This window comes from Oncorhynchus tshawytscha, linkage group LG29 (assembly GCF_018296145.1).
Source record: "Oncorhynchus tshawytscha isolate Ot180627B linkage group LG29, Otsh_v2.0, whole genome shotgun sequence".
Taxonomy (NCBI): Eukaryota; Metazoa; Chordata; class Actinopteri; order Salmoniformes; family Salmonidae; genus Oncorhynchus; species Oncorhynchus tshawytscha.
In genome coordinates, this window is record NC_056457.1 from 6,234,712 (window position 1) to 6,249,005 (window position 14,294).

Genomic DNA, 14,294 nt, shown 5'->3' on the forward strand with positions numbered 1-14,294 from the left:
TAGGCCACATCAGGCCTGAATGTAGGGTTGCAACATTCCAGTAAAACACACACAGAGAGCAATAGTTAGAAACCAAATGAGAATGATGGGGTGATATCTGACACCATTGGGTTAGTACAGTGTATTTCAGGTGCATTTATCTGAATATGCATGTGGCTGGAGTAGGGATAGAGATAGAGAGAGGGAGAAATGGAGAGAGAAAGAGAGAGGCTGGCTGGAGCAGCAGCAGCAGCACAGCATAGGACGAAGGTGGCGTGAGGGAGAGGGACCCTCTGGACTTGGTCGTTCGTTCAGTGCAGCTCTAAGAGGAGAGAGAGAGAGAGAGAGAGAGAGAGAGAGAGAGCAGGCAGGAGCGCAGAGGTAGAGCAGGGAGCTGAGCTGATCACGAGGTGTCAGACTTATTCTTTCCATCCGTCTCCTCTATCCTCTTCACTCACTTCTTCTTCTTCTTCTGAGTGCACCAGACCTTTCACCAGAGCTGTGCGATAAGCAGGAAGCCCACGTTTTGAAAAAAGAACTCCAGACAAATAGATAAGCAGACAAAAGAATGAATGTAAATGAATGGAACGACAGAGACGGAGAAAAATAAGTTAACTTCTGAAGACTCATCCAGTACTGGAGGGGCTGTGGTGTGCAACACCAGGTAGGAATAGTCTTTATTTGTCGCAGATGTATCTGGTGAAATGTAAACAAGCAACAAAAAGCAATTTTTCATTGACACTCGACCAGTGAAAATAACAAAACTGTTCCTTAAACTCACCAATTTTTGAATTGTATGCTAACATTGACATACATCAAATGCAACAATAGCATATTTCGAACTGTATGGAACAAAAAACGCTACCAAATGCAATTTAGTTTTTAAAAATGTATTAGCTGTGTATTACCAATTAAGTTGGGAAGCTCTATCAGACACATGGTAGTATCAACGTACAATATTAGCTGTATACTGTATTTGTGAATACTTTATCCTCTGTTTGTGTGGAGTGATGTTGATGCTAGTGTTGTTGTCAATGTGACTGATTGTGTCACATGTAATGAGCCGGGAGAGAAAAGAGAGATTTTAAAAGAGTGGTGCTGTGGCAGGAGGGAGGGACATAGAATACTGTTGTTTTTTGAATGAGACCCTGTCTACTTGGAAAAAATAATAATATGTTGGATCCAAGAGAGAGAGAGAGAGACAGAGAGAAACAGACAGACAGACAGACAGACAGACAGACAGACAGACAGACAGACAGACAGACAGACAGACAGACAGACAGACAGACAGACAGACAGACAGACAGACAGACAGACAGACAGACAGACAGACAGACAGACAGACAGACAGACAGACAGACAGACAGACAGAGAGATACAGAGATACAGAGATACAGAGAGAGAAGAGAGGTGTTGGGGACAGAGGGATAGAAGAGAGAGAGAGAGAGAGAGAGAGAGAGAGAGAGAGGGTGAGAGGTAGCCAGAGAAAAAGAAGAGGGAGAGTGGGACTGAGCTGCAGTGCTGGAGCTTGCTGGCAGCAAACTCTGTAACCAAGGCAGCTGACATGAGGGAAAGCCAACTGTGGACACTGGGATTTTTATTTTTCACCCTCTCTCCGAAACACAACCGCTCTCTTCTCTGCCAAGCCCCCTGCCATCCCCCCTCATTCCCCCTGAATAAAGGTTTCATTATAGGGCGCTGTGACCGAATTAATTAAGCAGCTACATGTATGCTCTCATGGCCACACCACCACCACCCTTCTATCACTTTCTAAGTCTCTCTCTCACTTCTTCAATTTTTATTTTTCACTCTTGCTCATTTCCTCTCTCCCACCCCATCCCGTTCTTTATAAATTTTTTTGCCTTTATTTAACTAGGCAAATCAGTTAAGAACAAATTCTTATTTTCAATGACGCCCTACCACAGCCAAACCCTAACCCAGACGACACTGGGCCAATTATGCGCCGCTCTATGGGACCCCCAATCATGGCCGGTTGTGATACAGCCTGGAATCAAACCAGGTTCTGTAGTGATGCTTCTAGCACTGAGATGCAGTGCCTTAGATCGCTGACCCACTCGGGAGTTCAGAGTCAAAGGACACTCCTATCAGTCTTTTACAGGAAACAGTTTTTAACAATTTACACCAGCTACACACATGAAAAATACTACAGTATAGTACTACAGTACAGTATCTCAAATTTAGCTGATCGATTTTTAGTTTGACTGCTATGGTGTGTGGTCATCCACACTCCCTCCCAAAATGGCTGCTGTGCCATTTCCTCCGCTTGCATTACTGTACTACACTGTATAATACTATACTACACACTGTATTATCCCTTGATCATGTGAGGTACTTACTATACAATTTGTGTAGTATACTGTAGAATACTATAGTAAATAGTACAATATACTATAGACCACCAAAACACTACAGCAAACACTACAGTAATTACTATAGTATATACTACAGTAATTAATTTGCATATACCCTGCCCTTTATTTTCCCCCACAGCCTAATTTGTGCCACCTATAAGTGAGAAACGTACAAGTAACCAGTGGTGGAAAATGTACTCAATTGTCACACTTGATTAAAAGTAAAAAATACCTTAATAGTAAATTAGTACATGTCTAAAAGTATCTGGTTTGAAAGGTGCTTAAGTACAATGGTGGAAAAGTGACCAATTGTCATACTTGAGTGAAATTAAATCAAATCAAATTCTCTATATTGAGAAAACCCGATGGACAGATTTTCTTGTTTTAAAATTTTTTCGGACAGACATGGGCCCACACCAACACTCAGAAATAATTTACAAACACACTATTTGTGTTTAGTGAGTCCGCCAGATCAAAGGCAGTAGGTATGACAGCACATTATATTGGCAGGTGTATGAATTGGACCATATTGCTGTCCTATCAGAGCATTTGGAATGTAAATGAGCACCTTTGGGTGTCAGGAAAAATGTAAAAAGTAAAATATTTTATTTAGGAATGCAGTGGAGTAAAAGTAACTTGTCAAAAAGTAAAGAACAGATACCCCCAAAAAACAAAAAAAGTAGTGCTTCAAGGTATTCTTTCTTAAGTACTTTACTCCACAGTTATGTAACTACCAAAATAAAGGAAACACTTGAGTAAACGAGGGATACAAAGTATATAAAGCAGGTGCTCCCTCACAGGTGTGGTTTCTGAGTTAATCAAATAATGAACATCCCTCATACTTAGCGTCATGTATAAAAATGCCCTGTTGCCCATTATTTTGGCTACCATGCTTAGAAGAAAAGATCTCAGAGACTTTGGGTCTGAGACAGCGTTTTCCACCACCGTTAACAAAACACCAAATGATGGAATTTCACATGGAAGAATGGCATCACATCCCTCCAAATAAAGCTCCAGTCACTTGTACAGTCTTAGAAAAAAAGGCTTCTAAAAAGGGTTCTTTCGCTGTCCCCATGGGAGAACTCCCTTGGGTTCCAAGAAGAACCCCTTTTGGTTCCAGGCAGAACCCTCTGTGAAAAGGGTTCTGCCTGGAACCCAAAAGGGTTCTCTAAAGGGTTCTCCTATGAGGACAGCCGAATAACTACTTTAGGTTCTAGATAGTACCTTTTTTTTTAAGAGTGTAGAATCTATGCCGAGGTGCATAGAAGCTGTTCTTGCGGCTCGTGGTTGCACAACGCCCCAAGACACTTTGGTATTGGTATTTCCTTTATTTTGGCAGTTATCTGCACATACCAAGTGTAGACCATACAGTATGTTGTTTTTGCTCTATGAGTATTTTGTCGAGTAGTTTTCCTCAAGGAGAAAACCCCACTGCTATGTGAATTATAATAAAACAAAAACACTATAGTAAATAGCACATTAATATCTGCAAAAACACTACAGTAAATACTACAGTACCCTACAGTATGCAAAAACACTACACTAATTATACTACCGTTTTTTTGTACAGTATGTAAACTGTAAATATTACATAATTCTACAGTCATGTCCATAATACTAAAGTAAACACTAACCACAGTCCACAAAAATACTGCAGTGAATGCAACAGTAAAGTCAGCAAAAAGACTACAGTGAATTCTAACATTGTATGCTATAGTATTTTTTAATGTGGGTATGGAGAGAGGTTTAACGTGAAAGCTGTGAGTGATGGTAGAAAAAGTGGGATAGAAAGACAGCAACATAAAGGCAGGTTGATCTGATGCAAATGCAAAGACAAACTCTGAGCTACTGAAGACTGTTTCCCCTCCTAGAATGCCCAACAAACTGAATTTTTATCTCTGCATTTTCTTAGGTAAATCAGGCCCACACTTATCAGCCACCTACGGTTAACCCTCCTGTTGTGTTCGTTTCATGTTAATCAATTCTGTGTTCGCGGTCCAAAATTACCTCCCCATTGTAGCTGATTATAAATCCATAATAATACATATAATATCACCTAACGTTGTTGTTAGATCGTTTCATCAACTTAAGTTCTTGTGAACATTACAAGTTTTGAACTTCTATTTGCTATTTATGGCCTCGTTTTTTTTTGTAAAAAAAAGCATAATGTATGATTATTTTGACTATAACAAATACTCAGATGAAACATATTGTGCTATTTATCACAGACTATTTTGTGTTACATTTTAACAAGGACTCTCTCCTCACCAGTGTCACGATCAAGAGCCTCACATGCAGTATATCGTTTGGTCATTGTGCTGCCACAGAATGAATTGTGAGCAAGGCCTCAAAAAATCTATATATATCAGAGCTACGAGAAAAGTTATATATATATTACTTAAACAATGTTGCGATTGTTTGTGAGAATGCCAACAGGTGTGGTTCCCGTGGGGGAAAGATTCTATTGGGGAAAGGTTCCCGTGGGAAAGCCGAGAAGGGGAGTGAGGTGTATGTGCTCAAACACCCATGCATGTGGGGGTCTGGGAGAGGAAGTGTGTCCATCTGATGAATGAGCATGTGCCTGAACTCAATTTTATACACTAATTGTAGTCTCACCCATTCATTTCTAATGAAAGGTCATTTTTGACCGGGAACACCATATATGTACAAAAGTTAAATAAAATGCCCAAAACCTTATGAAAATCATCTAAATGTATTTTGTGTGTTCAGATGCCCTGTGTGGACAAAGTCATGGAACCTTATGACAATCAGATTAAATTAACTACATTTTTCAGAGAAAAATGTAATTAAATTGGTCCAATTCGACCGGAACACAGCAGGAGGGTTAATTTATAAGGCAAGAAATCAAAGAGAATAGAAACGTGCAATAAAAGAACAATTAGGAGGGAAATAGTTGTACAGTACAGTGCATCTATGATAAATAACCATCAAGAGAAGGGTGGAGGAAAGGAGGCAGTGGAGGAGAGGTCGGGGAAGACAGTGAAAGAGAGGGGGTTTTGGTGAAGAGGAAAGGAAAGGCATTGTGGGCCGAGGAGGAAACACTGAGAAGTAAAAAGTGTTGAGTTTCTCTGCAAGTTGTCCATCATCATCTCTCCATCATCTCTTCATGTTGCTGACCAATGGCTTTATCCTCTCAGGTAGAGCTTGAAGGCTAATGAAAACTGCTCCGCATCGTGTTTGCAGAATTCTGACGTACTTTGATTGTGTGGAAATCAATAGCGCTGTAAATTCTTAATTGAATGAATGCAGGAGTCCTGCGCCTAGTGTTTTATGGGGTACCAGACATACAGCTCCTTTGAAAGCATGGCATGCTGAAAGATCTCTGTTGGCATAGTTTTTTTCTTGTTGTGTGTGTGTGTGTGTGTGTGTGTGTGTGTGTGTGTGTGTGTGTGTGTGTGTGTGTGTGTGTGTGTGTGTGTGTGTGTGTGTGTGTGTGTGTGTGTGTGTGTGTGTGTGTGTGTGTGTGTGTGTGTAAGATTCCGGTTGGCATTGTTTTAGGCTGGTGGAAAAGCTCTCTGTTAATCACTCATAGGCTGGTAGTGTACACATGCTGTGCTCTACATTGTCAACAGCTGGTTTTTGGTACAATACAATATCACAGTGAAGAGTAACTTCACCACATTATTTGACATATTGATATGAGAGTCTTTCATCATCAGAATGCCCAGTCCTCATGGACTTGTAAAGCATTACATTCGTGTTTCACACACTGTAAAAAATGTCCTGTAGTTTTTACAGTAAATTACTGGCAACACAGTAGCCAGTAATTTACTGTAGATGTACAGGACCTTGACTTAAACACAAAACCTGAATACAGCAACATACTGTATTTTTAGAATATACAGTGCATTACTGGAAGAACAGTGGTTAGTAAACTGTTGCAGATGTACATTGCACGCATGTATTTGATATACGTCTTTCAATAGTTTCAATATCTTTTGTGTAATTTGTACTTCACTGGCCTGAAGTACAAGTCATGCATGTTGTTACCATTAATAAGAATACATGTATTTTCTAATACAAAAGTAAACCTGTAAGTAGCCCACTTAACTACAACAACCGTATCGGTAAAGGTAACATCATCTTTTTAATTGCTATGACTGTGGTGTGTTTAAAGGTTATGAACAGATACAATTATATTTTTCATTCAATTTGATATTTGGATGAAACCAGATCAAAGTATGATGATTTACATTGAAAAAGTGTGATAATAAAGTTACTGGTCCCTCCCCCATGTCAAACACTTGGATTCAGGAGGCGGGATTATTAAGGGGATAGGGTGATATCACCCTAATGCTCGTTTTAATACACCAATGGTAACATGATATTCTCTTCCCTAATTTAAATCAGTACTGCCTTGTAACCAACATTGGATAAGGCATGTTCACAGAGGGGTGTGGTTTACTTTGCTATATAGCTACTCTACTGGTGCCAATACTTGACTGTAGGGTGTCAGCAAATATAATTAAAAGTTTACACAATTCATCTATGGCAAATATACTTGTATGTTTCTCCTTTCATCTAGCTAGGGTTGTTCAAAACGCAATGGTCAAGTCAACAAATCCGTCAGTGCTGTTGTGAATCGCGTCACAAGAGACATACCAAATGGGAGATTTCTGAAAAAATTTACATCATTAGTTAGGTTTCCATCCAATTTGCGACAGATTTTCATGCAAATATTCTAAAATCTGCATAAAATAATAAGCGCATTTTCCAAACACGAAATTATATTTTTTCAACTTGAAATTGTATGACGTTTCCTAGGGTGACACCAACATTAGAAAAAGTGAAAGATTGCCTTTGTTCATATTTCCATGAAAGCTGTACACCACCAGGTTATAAAGATTGTCTTAGGGTCATTTTTGACACGGCAGTTATAAAATGATTTACATACCACAAAAAAACACAAAGACACACACACACACAATGAGAAATGTAGATTGTGTGCTCCTGAATGAACTCAGACAAGACTAAAACGTTATTGTGCTTGTGCAGCATCTCTCCTCCACGACCCCACAGGTGACTCAAGTTCACAGACAAAATAAAAACAATTTCAGACAGAATTAACATTTCTTCAAAGCATTGTTTACTCATGGGGAATGCAGTCAGAGGCTATAAAGGTGCTGCAAGATGACAGTCCCCACAGTTCTCTCTTTGCTGAAGCCATGAGTGCAACGTTTCAGTGCCCAACAGGTCGTAGATCTGATTTTTTCAGATGTCCAGGAGGAACAAGAGAACAATGATTTAAAAGAGGAGGAGGTATCTGAAGAAGAAGAAGGGGAAGAATGCAGCCCAGAGCTCAATGCATCGTCTTCAGATGAATAAGAAATCCAAGCTGAAAGAGAGACATTTTTGTCAAAGAACAGCAACACAACATGGTCCTTGTCAACATATGACAAACAAGGCAGAATGGCAGCACAATATGTCATAAGAATGACCCCAGGGCCCACAAGACATGCAGTTGCCCATGCCCAGGACATCGCCTCAACATTCTACATGTTCATCACACCTGCCATCGAACAAATCATCCTGGAGATGACAAATTTGAATTGTTTCAGTAAATATGGAGATAACTGGAAAAGGATGTATGAGATTGACCTGCGTGCCTACATAGGGCTGCAAATCTTAGCGGGTGTGTATAAGTTCCGAGGCGAGGCTACTTGTAGTCTCTGGGATGCAGAGAGTGGAAGGGTGATTTTCCGTGCCACGATGCCACTGAAAGTCTTTCACACTTTCTCAAGAATGCTACGATTTGATAACCGTGAGTCAAGACATGCAAGACATGTGAGAGACAAACTGGCGGCCATAAGTGAGGTCTGGGAGAAGTGGGTGGAGCATCTGCCATACCTCTACAAGCCTGGACCTGAAGTACCAGTGGATGAGCAACTGGTTCCATTCAGAGGTACATTTTTATTTTCATATCTGTAATGTAATTGATTTTCACTGTTAATTGTATTATGTATTGTTGTAATATCATTGATTTATGTGATTGTTTTCTGTGAAACTGATACTAATTACTGATTGTTATCTCTTTTGTCAAAAGGTTGCTGTCATTTCCAGAAGTATATGCCCAGCAGGCCAGCAAAGTATGGCATCCAGATATGGGGGGCCTGTGACGCACAATCCAGCTACGCTTGGAAGATGCAAGTCTACACAGGGAAGCTGATCAGTGGAGGCCTGGAGAAGAACCAGGGGATGCGGGTTGTGCTTGATGTGACAGATGGTCTGAGGGGGCACAATGTAACTTGTGACAATTTATTCACCTCTTATGAACTTGGCCAGCAGCTCCTAAAGAGGAAGCTCACCATGGTCGGCACAGTTAGAAAGAACAAGCCTGAGCTCCACCCTGCACTCCTTGCAACGAGGGGGAGAGAGGCTTTCTCATCAAAGTTTGCCTTCACCCCCACCACCACTCTACTTTCTTACCTCCCAAAGAGGAACAAGAATGTGGTCCTCCTGAGCAAACTGTACAAAACGGCTGAGATCAGTGATCGTAAGGACAGGAAGCCAGCCATCATCCTGGTCTACAACCACAACAAAGCAGGCGTGGACAACCTGGACAAGGTGCAGGAGGATGACTGCCCGCTGTTCCCTGGTCATCTTCCATAACGTCATTGATGTGTCCTCATACAATGCCGTTGTGACATGGAACAAAATCAACCCTACCCGGATGCCTAATAAGCGGAACAAGAGGGTGTTCGTGGAGCAGCTGGGAAAGGCACTTCCGCCGCACAGCATCCTCTGTAGTGCTTTTGAAAGCTGTTCAGGGGGCTGCATCTTGTCCTGATCCACCTGAGGCTGCAGCTGGGGCAGGCAAGAGGAGGAGATGCCAATTCTGACCCCCAAAGAAGGACTGTAAAAACAAATACAATGTGCTGCACATTGTGAGAAATACATCTGCAAAGTTCATGCACACAAGTTTGCATGCTGTCCTACATGTGGTAATTGGAGTTGATTGATTTATGTTCTTCATGTATTTGTTTTGGATCTATTATATTATTTTATTCTTATTTGTTGTTTATACACCTTGTGGGTGGGGGCAATGGTTCAAAAAATGGGAGAAGACAAGTATTTTGTAGTTGAATTCCTCATTGTACAGTATATAAGAATATATCACTATGTTGAATTCCTCATTGTACAGTATATAAGAATACTATGTTGCCAAAAAAGTTCAAGACTGCTATTGTTTCCCTTCAATAAAATCCATTCAAAACTACTTTCTGCACATTTCTGCTACTTTCTTAGGCTACACAAGTGCTATCTCTTGCTAAAAGAAAGCATGTTTACACCTATGCAGTACCTTTAGCAACCTCTACTTTAGTACAGAAAACAAAGGCAGGTGTAATAAAAATGAGTGGTGTCCACTGATAAATGCAGTCTTTTTACATTGTGAAAAGGGAAAACCCAGATATTCATAAAGTTTGAAGTGAATGACAGGTTGTGTCTTCATGAAAACAAGATTTGAGGTTTAAAATTCAATTAAGCTGCTTTATATTAGGGGCTTAGTGAAGACAGGTCATTTTTTACCCTTAGGACAAGGTGAGTATACAGAATGTTAAGACCACACAAGGGTTAAATGGGTTTTCATCGCATTTTCAACTGATTGTTTTGTCACAAAAACTGTTGCGCTATATACTGTAGCAAATGTGCCCATTGTGGTCGTGGCACATACGCTCTAGCCAACAGCTCGCAGATTCAGTGCGGGTAGGCTACCTAAATTGAGATTATGATGGATAAGAGCAACATTATTTGTATTGGTCAAATGGCATTCAAGCATCAATTATCATGTCACCAGAATAAGACCCTCAATATTTATTGGAAATTAGTATAATGTCACATGGAGCGGAACAGGTGAACCCAAGAGCAGACTCAGATGAGGAGACTGGGATGAGGTAACCAAGGTATTTATTGAAACATGGGGGGGAAGATTGTGTGCAGGCCAGGAGAAGCTCGGGCGGGGTGCCGGAAACCAGGTGTGGAGGCTGAGGCTGGAGCGAGAGGTGTTGGGACAGAGTTAGCACGTCCGGGGGGGAATCCAAGGGAGCATAGAGTGGGGAATCCAGGACAGAGTAGCAGGACTAACGAGAAGTTGGACTGGAGACGGGGACCAGAGTCAAAGCGGGCAGAACTGTAGCGGAAAGGAAAACAGTGTCAGGCAAGGGAAAACAGGATAACAGGAATAAACAGCTAGAAATATGGACTGGCAGAGATTACGATCTTGCCGTGTGGAAGTGGCAGGACTGAGCATTTGAAGAGGTCTTGATTGTGGAACAGTTTGCAGCTGGTGGGAATCTGCTCTGATTCCAGCACACCTGTCTCCACACACACACAGGATGAGCACTAGAGGGCGTGGTAGGAAGAGGTTATGAAGGTGCTGCAGATGACAGATGTCTTTATGTTCTGGGGCCTCATAACTGTCATGTAAATTTCACACTAAATATTGCTAAATATTTCTGAAAAGAATACACACATTGTAAAACTGTGGAAAACTATGTGCGCTTGAACAAGCATTATAACTATGGAAAATTCTCTCCATTCTGTCACGCCCTGGTCTTAGTATTTTGTGTTTATATATTTATTTTGGTCAGGCCAGGGTGTGACATGGGGTTATTTTGTGTTGTGTTGTGGTATTGGGGGTTTTAGTAGGTATTGGGATTGTGGCTGAGTAGGGGTGTCTAGCATAGTCTATGGCTGCCTGAGGTTCTCAATCAGAGTCAGGTGATTCTCGTTGTCTCTGATTGGGAACCATATTTAGGTAGCCTGGGTTTCACTGTGTATTTGTGGGTGATTGTTCCTGTCTTAGTGTTTTGTATTTCACCAGATAGGACTGTTTCGGTTTTCATTATTTCATTTCGTTAGTTTTGTAGTTTCTGTATGTATAGGTTTTCCTTCATTAAAATATATCATGAATCATCATCATGCTGCATTTTGGTCCGATCCTTGTTCTACCTCTTCGTCAGAGGAGGAGATAGAAGAGAGCCGTTACACATTCACCTTTTGTGGTATAATTTGGAACTATTGGAATTAAGTCACAGCTGTTTCCAAAACAAACGGCAATAGCAAATTCTATCCAAATACTTTTGGAGATATTGGCAGAATCTTTCAATATTTTTCATTACCTTCTGCTGTATTTGGCAGGACTTCGGCAAGTTTTTGAAAGAAAAAACAATGGCTAATTGTTGAGATCCTGTCAGCTTAACGTTTGAATTCAATAATATTTTGCATTGACTTCTCCCCCAACCTAAATTTGCTTGGCTGCCCATGAATTCTGAAACATTGTCTAGGCTACAATTACTTTGTATATTTTTTGTATTTACAGTAGTAACATACATACTTCAATGTAAAATATCAACTGTATGTTCACCTGCTAAATTCACCTGTATATTATAAACCACGCTACCAATGGGATCACATACAGCAAAACTTGAAATACACAGCCTATCTATTTTGATTGGGCAACTAGGCCCAAACAAATTACAGATGTGCATGGTAATTTGTAGGATGTCTACCTTAATATAAACCCATCAAAGGTAAGGAATTTATTCTGCAATGGCTATTAAAATAAAATAAATAGGAAATAGATTTCTATGTCAAATATTTTTAGATTCCAAAAATAAAACTCATAGATTTTTGCTCTTCTCACGAATGGCAAATGGCTACATTTTATGAATAAGCGTGTCATCATATCCACAATTTGCACAAAATACTTACTTTCCTGCTTGCAATACAGTACTTCGACCACCAGAAAACATGTGCATGGTCTACAGTTTGTGTGGAGCTAAGAACATTATGTTCAGTTTTACATAAATGCCAACTTTTGCTGGAAAACTTGCGCACGCATGTTTTGGGGTATATTTTGTATGTACGTATCGTTTATAAATGTTTCCCCTGATACTTTTATGTCCTGAAATGTCTAGGCAGCATATACAGTACTCTCTACATGCAGTGCTGTTACTCCTATCACAGCAGAACCATTGTTCTTTCAAATACATTTGACTCATCTTTCACTGTGATGCTACTTAATGGAGATTCTATGACTTATCCAGCTTTCTCTCAAGCTTATTAATGTATTCTCTAAGGCTTTAGCTATAGGAAGCCAAATGTCAATAAACAAAGCTACAGTATATGTCAACATGTCATGCGTCAGAACTATAGCATGTAGACTCCTCACCTGTCAGCTCACCTCTCTGTATCACTCCTATAAAAGGGGTTATTCTGCAATGCCAGCATATGTGCTTGTTGGAAGTTGTTTTTAAGGTAGATGGTTTGTAATGACATGAATTAAAGCATGCAACACAACACTAACAGAACTCAACAACCTTGGTCCATGGGTTTTAAGGATTTTTGGCTGAAACTTTGGTTTCTGATGAATCTACTGCATCTATATACTCCACTTCTTTCTGCAACTCTCTAACCTGAGACACTGAATTATTTCATCCCCTCTTGGGATTATGAAAGCAATCATGTTTTCTCTTTCTTTTTTTCCTGTCTAGCTCTCAGGCAATGAATCTATTCAAAATGACACTAGCTTAAAAGTAATAGACAGCAACACTTCTACGAAGACTGAAATTAACTTAAATTGATTGACCCAAGCTTTTTTCTTCTCTCTCATTCCGACTTTCACTGAGAGAAGGCTCCTGAGGAGGATATTTCAAACATGTGAGGCCACATGCAGAAATCAATTTCCTAATGAAGTTGATTAGAGAGAGACGTGCTGGAGCTGTGGGCTGTCTTTGTGTTAAGAGCTCACATCAGGTCAGACAGGACAGGGCTGGGACGTACGGCTGCGTGAGTGTGTGCGTCTGGGGCGAGAGGGTGCTTCGTGGCATACCAAAGCTCATGTTAATTGTTGAATGACTCAGTTTTCAGTTCATTAGTTTTCAATGTGCGCAGGGGAGATGTCATGAAATGACAGCTTTAATCATATGCATCTGTGTGTGTGTGCGTTCGTGCATGAATGACCACATAATGCAAATGTAATACAATCCAACGGCACAACACACCTGGGTTCAAATAGCATTTGTTCTATTTCAAATACTTTAAGTGTTTGATTGAGGCTTCCTTCAATGCCAGATGGGCGGGGTTTGCACTTTGGGAATATGCCATTGCTTCCATTGTGCACAATGAAGGCAAGCTCTATCAAACACAGCTAAAGCTATGTGAAAGAAAACACATATGCCTACAATTTACAGTAAACCAAGGTCTGGAGTGCTGTCTAGCTGTTAAACAAGATATTACACTCTTAGATAAAAGGGTTCTATAAAGAACCCCAATTAACACTTTTTTTCTAAGACTGTACTCTACAGCATTCAGTTCTCTAGCTGACTGGACAATCTCTCTTCAACAGTGGCCTGTTAATACAATACACCTGTACTAGTGTAGTTAGGGCTGGGCGTCAAGTCAGCAGGACACCGGTCGACAACATCCAGTGAAATTGGAGGGGCGCAATTCAAATAAATAATCGTAATATTAAACATTCATGAACATACAAGTATCTTATATTGGTTAAAAGTTTAAATTATTGTTAATCTAACTGCATTGTCCAATTTATAATAGGCTTTACAGAGAAAGCATACCATGTAATTGTTTGAGGACAGCACCCCACATCAATATATTTTTCAACCAGCACAGGCTTCATAAAATCCCAAATAGCGATTAAAAAATCACTTACTTTTTGAAAGTCTTCCTCTGTTTGCAATCCCAAGGGTCCCAGCTATAACATGCATGGTCGTTTTGTTAGATAAAATCCTTCTTCATCCTTCTTCCCAAAAAGTGTAATCCTCAGGTACCCTAAAATGTAAATAAATGATCATATTTCATACAGAAAGAAGTATTTTCAATAGCAAAGTAAAATTAGCAAGTGCGCGTCCTCTTCGTTGCGCGCCCACAGACTGATTTCCAACAGTGACTCCTGGTACCGAA

General features: G+C 40.2%; 1 protein-coding gene across 1 annotated transcript in view; it reads left to right on the top strand.

Annotated features, from left to right (window-relative positions):
* The first annotated feature begins 433 nt into the window (after positions 1-433).
* Positions 434-14,294, top strand: part of LOC112228028 (cadherin-20-like) — a 120,474-nt gene continuing 106,613 nt past the window's right edge. The window contains exon 1 of the mRNA XM_042308629.1: positions 434-643. The gene's annotated coding sequence lies outside the window, so the exon portion shown is untranslated. The remainder of the gene's footprint in view (positions 644-14,294) is intronic.